The following is a 9,230-nucleotide window of genomic DNA, read 5'->3' on the forward strand; positions in this document are numbered from 1 at the left end:
GGCTGCACAGGTGTAACTGTCAGCAGGAATTGGCCTGTGTTCCCGTTCCCTTCTTGAATCACATTCCATGCTTTCCCAACATTTTCCACTTGGGAAAGAAGTTAGTTTGAGTTGGGGCAGAAAAATGAGGACTAACTTCAGGTTTATTTAGCTATAAGTTTTTGGAATGAAACGCAAAAGAAATCAAATGTGAGGTACTTTTATGATGGATTGAACTGGTCGAGAATCAGCAAATGGACAGAACGTGCCTGTAGCTTATTCAGACAGTCTTTCTATCATAGCTTGCTAAGAAGGGATTTAAAATCCTTGAGGGAGAGAGAAACCTACAACATTGTGTGTTGAGCTTCCTCCAGTGCTTTTGCAACCCCTTAAAAGTACAAAGATGCATTGGTCTGTGGAACTAGGCTGAGCATAAGGGAAGAACTTGGTGGCCTGTGAATCCCAGGACAGAAAAATACATAAAAAAAACAACAACATTGGATTTCTTTGTATTGAACTGTACTAAAAATCAGTGTTGAACACAGTGCATCATACCCCTGAAGCCCCTCGCTGGAAGGTTCTGTAAAAGTTAAAGGACTGGGATCCAGAATGGGATGGTTTGTTTTGTTTTGTTTTTCCTACAAATGTGTGGGAATTCGTTCCTTATGCATGGGAGGGGCAATTGTTCTGGCTGGAGCTGGATAGAGTGTGTGCAGGTTATGTGCAAGCTTCCCACCCTAACACTCTGGTACCATCTCTTGCCCCTGCCACTCCCTTGCCCTGTCCCCCGCACCCTCCCACACATTCACCAGTTGTCCAGAAACGGAACCCAGCACACACAGAAGATGACAGTGACGGGCACTAGGACCCAGGAGGCAGTGTCCTGGAGGTGCCTACTAGCCTCAGCCCAGGAGAGGGACAGAGGGAGCCTCTTCCCTCCCTGACAGCTAAGCAGAGCTCTGGAGAAATCGGGATTTGGGGAGCTGGGGTGGGGGGCAATGCCTGCTCAAACTACACCCACAGCTGGCACAGGTTCCCATGGTGACCGGATTTTTAGTGTCCGGTCACCAGTGTTAACCGGATCCCTGGCAGTGTGTTCCTGCAGTGCGGGGCGATGCAGCTGGCTGCCGGCTGAGCTCCTGCCTAGCCACAGGAGGCTGCTTTGCCTTTCCTGCTGGCGTGAACAAGATGGCTCTCACCCGGCCCCAGCTGCGCCCCCTGCCTGAAATAGGAGGGCCTAAGCCTATAGCCTTATTGTTAATCTGGCCCTGCACCTAGGGAGAGCTCCCTCCCACTGGATGAGTGAAGCTGCTCCACTATCGCAGGGACAAGTCCCGATGCCCATCCAGGCTTTCAAAGGCCGCTCTGCCTCCCTCCCTCTGCAGCGACAGGGCAACCTCCCCGTTGCAGGCCTCCAGAGCGCCGTTCTGAATCCAGAGGGTTTGGTGTCTGGGCTGAGCTATATTGGCCCAAACCTTCTGTAACACTGACAGACCCCGGTCATCGGTGGGTGGGATCAAATCTGGGACCTCTGGGAGCTTAGTGCCTGAGTCTCTACGCATGAGCTAAAAGCCAACTGGCTGTTAGCTAAGGCTGTAGCAGACTCATTTTATCTCTCTCTTTAAGTGGTCTCGGTGCCACTAGATGGGACCGGGTTACACTTCCTCCCCTCGTTCCGCCAGGCAAAGAGCTGCCACTAGCTCTCATGTCAGGCACTGACACAGGCACCACCATTCACCTGGCAGGAGCAAGGGGGCACTCAAGAGGTCCTGAGCTAGCTGCCCGGCCGGGGTCTGCCATGCCAGTGCCTCGCAGTGTGCAAACGAGGGCCCTCCCCGACTCCCCTGCAGGCCTGCCTGGCTTCCTGCCGTTCTGAATCGGCACAGATTGACTGACAGATGGCAGCCGGAAGAGCAGATCCCGAAAGGATGGAGCCAGTGCTAACTCTCCTCCTGGAGACGTTGAAAGAGGGGCCTCCATTTCCAGCCATTAGTCTGGGGTTCTGAGCAAAGCTTCAGCCATCCCATTCCTCTCCCCACACAGAGCAGAACAATCACACGTGCGGGCAGTGGGAGACGCCGCCTTTCAGCCTGTGTTCTCCCTGCTGCATCCAGGCTGTGTCGGCCCCCTCGACACCCAGCAAGCGTAGTGCAGTGTCTGATGACATGCCAGAGATGCTCCTGAACCAGCCAAAGCTGCAGCCAGGACTGGCTCCAGGGTTTTTGCTGCCCCAAGCGGCGGAAAAAAAAAAAAGTCGCGATTGCAATCGCGATCGGTGGCACTCCGGAGGCAGCTCCACCACGCCGCTTTTTTCTTTGGTGGGAATTCGGTGGCAGGTGCTTCCCTCCGAGAGGGACCCGCTGCCAAATTGCCACCAAACAGCCTGACGTGCCGCCCCTTCCCTTGGCCGCGCCAAGCACCTGCTTGCTGGGCTGGTGCCTGGAGCCGGCCCTGGCTGCAGCGCTGCAGAGCAATACGAGGCACTGCAGGGACCTGACTCTGTCTGCTGCCTCTGGGGGATCCCCTCCCGTCTTAGGGAGAGACGCTGCAGGGTTCAGAGTAGCAGCCATGTTAGTCTGTTGGAAATCGGACCCTGACATTGCAGAAGCTGCAGCTAGGACCCCAGCAGAGCTTCACAGTACCAAATGCTCTTGCTGGCCAAGGGTTCCAGCCCTGGTTCAGTCGCACCGAGATCTGCTCTTGTAGCAGATTATTATCTCGCCCACCTTGTCTCTCGGAGAGTCTGGCAATGTATGTTTGCACACACAGAGCTCAAGCCAGGGCTCAGATCACCGCCCCAGGACCTCCAGTGTCACAGGGTCACCCAACACAGTGCCTGGCGCCCACCAGCCTGCTGGGGGAAGCACATTACAACGCTATGAGAAGCATGCTTTGCTTAGGCGCTCCCCACGCGTTCCTGAGGGCTAGGCTACACTAGATTGGCTGGAGCGGCTAGTGCAGACGCTCTGCGTCGACAGGAGAGAGCTCTCTCATCGTGGTGGGGGGAGAGTGTCACACACCGGCACTTAGGTCGGTGTAACTGACATGGCTTTTCCACCCCCGAGCGACGTAAGTTATACCGCAGTAAGTGCTAGTGAGTACAAGCCCTGAGGCTCACACCAAAGGGGTTATACAGTGCATGCGCAGAGAGCCCCCAGATCATGGCACACCCATGGGGCCTCTGCCCACATTGTCCTGTGACTCCACATTTCACTCCCATGGGTGTGCCATGGTCTGGGAGCCCCATGTACAGGGGTCTGACAACCTCCCACCCTCCCCCCATTTGTGTGAGGTAGGATCTGTGACCATTGTCCTTCTAGGGGGTCGGAGCCTACCTCCCTCCCCTTCCCCCCTATGTGCGCAGTATGTGAGGACGCCCTGCCTCTCTGGGTGTGCAGCTGAGAACAGGCGCGCTGGAAGCACGCACCAAGAGCACCCCGTTCACACTGGGAGAGGCACTGAGAACGGGCATGCTCATGGCATATCACAGGCTCTCCAGCGTGCAGGCGGGGGAGGAGAACACCCACTGACATGCCTGGAGCAGTTCATGTCTCACAGCTGTTGTCTGAGGCTGTCTCCATCCACTTGAGGTATTCTCATCCAGCTCAGACCATCACACTGGGCCTCCCCCGCCCTCTTCCAGTGATGACCCAAAACACCCGTAACACCCATACTCACACTCTGCCATAATGTCTCGCCTGCCACGCAAACACCAGGGTGCAGGTGCGCTGTGGGGACTAGACCAGCCTAGCTACAGTGCCCAGTATAGCCCAGGAGCGTAGACACAGCCTTGGCTGATGGCAGGGTTTTACCGTCAGGGTAGAGTCAGCTCCCCAAGCGACAGTGGATAGGTTCTGCCATTCTGCCCTACTCTCCGGGGAGAATCCCACCTTTGTGAAATTGGACACCCACTTCACACTCCCTAGCAGGATGGCACCCCTTCCCCAGCCGCAAACCACAGCCTGCTCTGCTCTCAGATCCCAGCTCGACAGCTCCTGTGGCTGCCCCACTCTGGTGCCTTGCTAGGGAGCCAGCTTGTGCAGCATGGCATTACATGATGCAGCCTAGCTCCTTAGGACACACATGTTCCCCTTGCCTTGCTTTGCCCACAGGGGGTGGGTGCAAGCCCTGATCTCCTCATGCCCCAGTCCCAGCTCTGTGACGCGCCTCAAGCCTGTCCCCAGCTCCTCTGCTCAGTTCCCCCCCCCCCCGACCAGCCAGCCCCACCGTGTGCCCTGCCTGCAGCTGCCATGCATGAGGCTAATCCCCAGGGCATGTCCAGCTGTGGGGGGCAGAGGGAAGGCTGTGGGGGTGGGTACTGGAACTGCAATCTCAGGTTTGCTGGATTCGATTATTTGAAAGGACATGAGCTGTCGCCAGGGAGCCCTAACTCTGCATGAACCCTTTTTTGCCATTTAATTTTATTGATTTGCATCATCTGTCCCTGCTAGCTCCCAGGCGCTGTATCTGCTAGGGTAAGGGTGGGCAAACTATGGCCTGTAGGCCACATCCGGCCCATCAGGCCATTTAATCTGGCCCTCAGCTCCAGCTGGGGAGTGGGGTTGGGGGCCTGCCCCGCTCTGCGCGGCTCCCAAGAAGCAGCTGGCATGATCCCCCTCTGGCTCCTACGTAGTACGTGGAGGCGTGGCCAGGCGGCTCTGCGCGCTGCCCCATCCACAGGCGCCGCCCCCACAGCTCCCATTGGCCACGGTTCCTGGCCAATGGGAGCGGCAGGGGTGGCACCTGCGGATGGGGCAGTGCGCAGAGCCGTCTGGCCACATCTCGGAGCTGGAGGGGAACATGCTTCTGGGAGCTGCTTGCAGTAAGCACCTCCCAGAGTCTGCACCCCTGAGCCACCCCCGTGCCCCAATCCATTGCCACAGCCCTGATCCCCCTCCCACCCTCTGAACCCCTCGATCCCAGCCCAGAACCCCCTCTTGTACCCCAAGCCCCTCATCCCCGGCCCCACCCCAGATCCCGCACCCCCAGCCACAGCCCTCACACCCCTCCCCCGTGCCCCAACAGCTTGCCCCATCCCTGATCCCCTTCCTGCACCCCAAACCCCTCATCCCCGGCCCCACCCCAGAGCTCTCACCCCCCCCTGCACCCCAACCCGGAGCCCCCTCCCGTACCCTGAACTCCTCATTTCTGGCTGCACCCCCAGCTGGAGCCTCACCCCCTCCCACATCCTACTCCCAATTTCGTGAGTATTCATCGCCCGCCATACAAATTCCATACCGCATGTGGCCCTCGGGCCAAAAAGTTTGCCCACCCCTGTGCTAGGGACAGGAAGGATGGCACTAAACTTGCTGGACACCATAATGCCCACTAGAGGGCACTGCCGGCTAGGGAGACAGCCCCCTCAGGTAATTCTGAAGGGCAATGGTGTGGGGGAGATTGGCTTGCGTCCTACTACTCCTACTACGGGAGGGGACCCCATGGCTGCATTGGGCACTGCTGTCACACCCAGCAAGCAGCGTGATCTAGTGGCTTTGGCCTGGAGCTAGAAGGCAGGAACTCCAGGGCTCATCCTGCTGACACTGACTCAGTGTCTGGCTGTGGGTAAGGTGCCTAACTCCTCTGGGCCTCAATTTCCCCTTCTGCAACCAGGGACTGCGCTCGCTAGTGCAAGGTGCAGAGAATGCACTGCGGGCAGGGCTTGTCTGTCAGCGCAGTGCGCTGTGCAGGGAGTGTGGGACTGACGCCTACTAGCACAGACTGTGTCTGCGTCTCAGGGCTGCTCTCGGTTCTCAGCGTGCCGGTGGAGGCAGCGAGAGGCCTGTCTCCCCGTCCCCGCTGTGGAAGGCTGTCGCTCACGAGGAGATGCCTTGCGGCCGGGACCAGCTCTCCTCTGCACAGATGTCACCATGGTGGCTGCATGATCGCTGGGGAAAAGACAAGAGCTTCCAGTCCCTTGGGGCACCCTTGGTAGTGAGGCCTCAATGTGCGATATTCCTGCTCCGTGGCCTGGAGCCGAGCCCTGGCAGCAGGAGCAGGAATTCTTTGGCTTTGGAGAGTCAGGGCCTGGACGTTCCAGCCCATAGGGCCCTGCCTCCACAGTGACCATTTAGGAGGCCCCAGGACAGAAGCAAAGTAGCCACCTCCATCAGGAGCCAAAGTCCCTGACGCCGAGTGACCCCACCTCTCCTAGGCCTCGTCCCTAGCCTGGTTCCCAGGACTAACCCAGACCAGCACATGGGGAGGGGATCCCCCATCTTCTCCCTTCCCCTCACTACACCAACAAGCCAACATCCCCCATGCCCTCGCAGGCCCACCACGCAGTACTCCAATGCCTGCCCCCACCCCTGATAAGTCCCTGAGTCGGGCTCCTGGAGAGCGGAGCCATTCTGCTGTTCTCTAGTATCCGGTGCTCCTGCCCTCCCCCCACGGGAAGCCAGGACAAACTCCAGCCTACACCATTGCTCAGGAATAGTCAGAACAGGGAGGGAGAGAGATACAAGGACTCAGACAGGTGGGTTGGAAAGAATGACATGGGGAAAGGCCAAAGAAACTCTGGAGGAGAGAAATGAAGAGAGTCAGTGGACTCCTCTGAGGCTGCCAGCCTGGGGCGGGAGCTGGGGAGGGGAGGAGAGACCTGAGCTGAACACCGCATGGGAGATTGTCATCCCCACCCAGCTCCTCCCCGGCTGCTGGGGAATGGAGAGGTAAGCCCAGAGCACAATGCTGGCAAGCACCCCAGCCCATCTCTACACTGCGGGGGCCTAACTCAGACACACCAGAGACCGGGAAGGTCTAGCAGGTCCCATCTCTTCCATCCCCACGAGGGGATTATGCACTGCCCTGTCTCTACAGCCATCAGGCAGCCCCAAGTGCAGAACAGGGACACGAAACCAGAGTAGTGAAAGGCAGCTGTGCCTCCATGCGCTCACTCAGGCCAGTTTCAAAATGGCTCCTCTGGCTCTATCCAAAGAGCCGGTTTAATGGATTTATCAAATCCAAGGTGAGCACGGAGGGGGCAAAATGTGCAGTTCTCTAGGTAGGTCAAGGCTGGTGAGGGCAGAGAGGAACTTCCAAGCACCTAACCCAGCTGGGTTCCCAGGCTGCAGGACGGCCGCTGGGAGTTAGCATTGACAATGGCAATGTAATGCACATCAGCGCCATCCCAAACCTTATGGGATCTAAATTAACAGTAACCACTGCAGACAAAGACCTGGGCGTCATGCAGGCGGTTCAGTGAAGAGCACTGCTCAATGTGCAGTGATTTTATCAATAATTAAAATGGTAAAACCTATTATTATACATAATACTACACAATAATGGTTGATACAGAGAGCATAAATTGTGAGTTATTTACTCCTTCTCATGGTACAAGAACAAGGGAATATTCAATTACACTAAAAGACAGCACATTTAAAACTGATAAATGAAAATACTGAACACACCTTATGATTAACCTGTGGAACTCTCCACCACAAGATGTAACTCAGGCCAAAAGAACAGTGTGGGTTAGAAAAGGATTCAACGTTATAATGAGAACATTCCTGGTTACATAAACTAGCATAACAAAGGGCTAAAGGGTTTATGAAGAAGCCCTGTGTACTCTGCCATGAGCGGGCCCTAAATGATGGGCAAGGGACCTGGATTCTGTGGCCTCTGGTGAAAATTCTCTGCATTCTGGGGCTGCTTCGGCTTTTTTTTTTATTTCATTTTATGTTTTTTACTAAAAGTTGTTCAATTTAATCTGAAAATAAATTGCAGAATCTGTACAGCAGCCTCTGTGCTATTTATTTGGGGAGTGGGAGATATGCAAATTAGCTGGATCCTTCTTCTAATATGGACAGCAGGAAAGTGGCTATCAATGTTGATATTTAAATGATCATCTTCAGATCTCAGAGTCAACACCCATTCAGACAAATGCTTCATGTGTCTCAGAGCTACTGTTTCAGGCTGCCTGCAAACTCAGGAAGACACCATTGCATGAGCTTGGACTCAATTAATGTTTTCAAAGTTCTCTTTGCAACCACAAGAGTTAGAAACATGAGGCCAGATCTTCAGCTGGTATAAACTGCCATAGCCCTATCGACCACAGTGGTTACACCAATTTACACCACCTGAGCATGTGGCTCCCAATTAAAAAAAATGAAGGCAGAGATTCTGGAGCCCAGAATCTTTGCCACCAACAGCCCAATTGTGGAGCTGCAGAATACAAGTAGTCCTGGACAGAAACGCTCTCGCCCTGAGCGTAAGTCTCTGTGTAACTGGCAGGGTTAGGAAGAAACTTGCCCTGGGGACAGGTTGTCCCATCACTGTCCATGGAAGGTTCTGCTACTAGCCACTCCCAGAAAGAGAATCCAGCCTGAGACAGACCCGGCTCTGATCCAGGCTGGCAGCTCCTGTACATGGAGATGAGAGGCAGAAAGAGGGGAACAGGGACCAGGGAAGAACTGTCCCAACTGGAGTGCACCCAGCCCAGTGGAGGTGAGGGTAGGGCTGAACGGGGCTGGGTGTGTAATGCTAGCAGTGTGAGGTGGGAGTAGGGCCAGAGACTGGCGCAGTGTGTGCTGACTCCTGTCCCAAGCTGTCACGTATGGCCAGCTCTCACGCCCCTATTTTTCATTTTTTTTAGGCAGCCATTACCCTGGGCCAGAGGCTCATCCTGCTGCTGCTGATCCAGATCAAAGGGCTGGCAGCATGCTCTGCAAGTGCAAACCAAAGTCCCACAGTCTGGCTGGGAGCGCCTTTCCAAAGCTAGCCGCTACACAGATCCCCACCGCAGCCGGGGCTCACGCAGTTTTATTTAAACACACACAAGTCTTAACAGGCTCCCCCATAAACCAGGAGTGGGCACCTTGGCTATCTCCCATCTGTGCCCAACACCCGCTAGGGGCCCCCACATCCCCTCCCCTCACAGTGGGGAGCTGCTTGTGCAGAACCTGCTTGGCTCACTGAGAACCGCCCCTCTAGCTAAAGAAAAGAGGTTCAGGACACGGCTGTGAAGCGTCCTCCCCCTGCAGCTGGTCAGGCCTCCCCTGCAGGGCTCCCTGCCGTGGGGAGCTGAGGGCTAAGGCCGGGGAGCTGGCCGTTTTCGGCATGCTTAGTGCAGTTGAGGCCTTAGTGTGACACGCTCGGGAGGCTACAAAGCCCCTGGACAGTGATGGGCCGAGAAGCTGGAGAGAACTAGGCGTGCATAACAACAGTAGGGTTACCATTCGTCCGGATTTACCCGGACATGTCCTCCTTTTGTGTGCTAAAAATAGCGTCCGGGGGGAATTTGTAAAGCACTCACAATG

The sequence above is a fragment of the Trachemys scripta genome, chromosome 4, assembly GCF_013100865.1.
Source record: "Trachemys scripta elegans isolate TJP31775 chromosome 4, CAS_Tse_1.0, whole genome shotgun sequence".
Classification (NCBI taxonomy): domain Eukaryota; kingdom Metazoa; phylum Chordata; order Testudines; family Emydidae; genus Trachemys; species Trachemys scripta.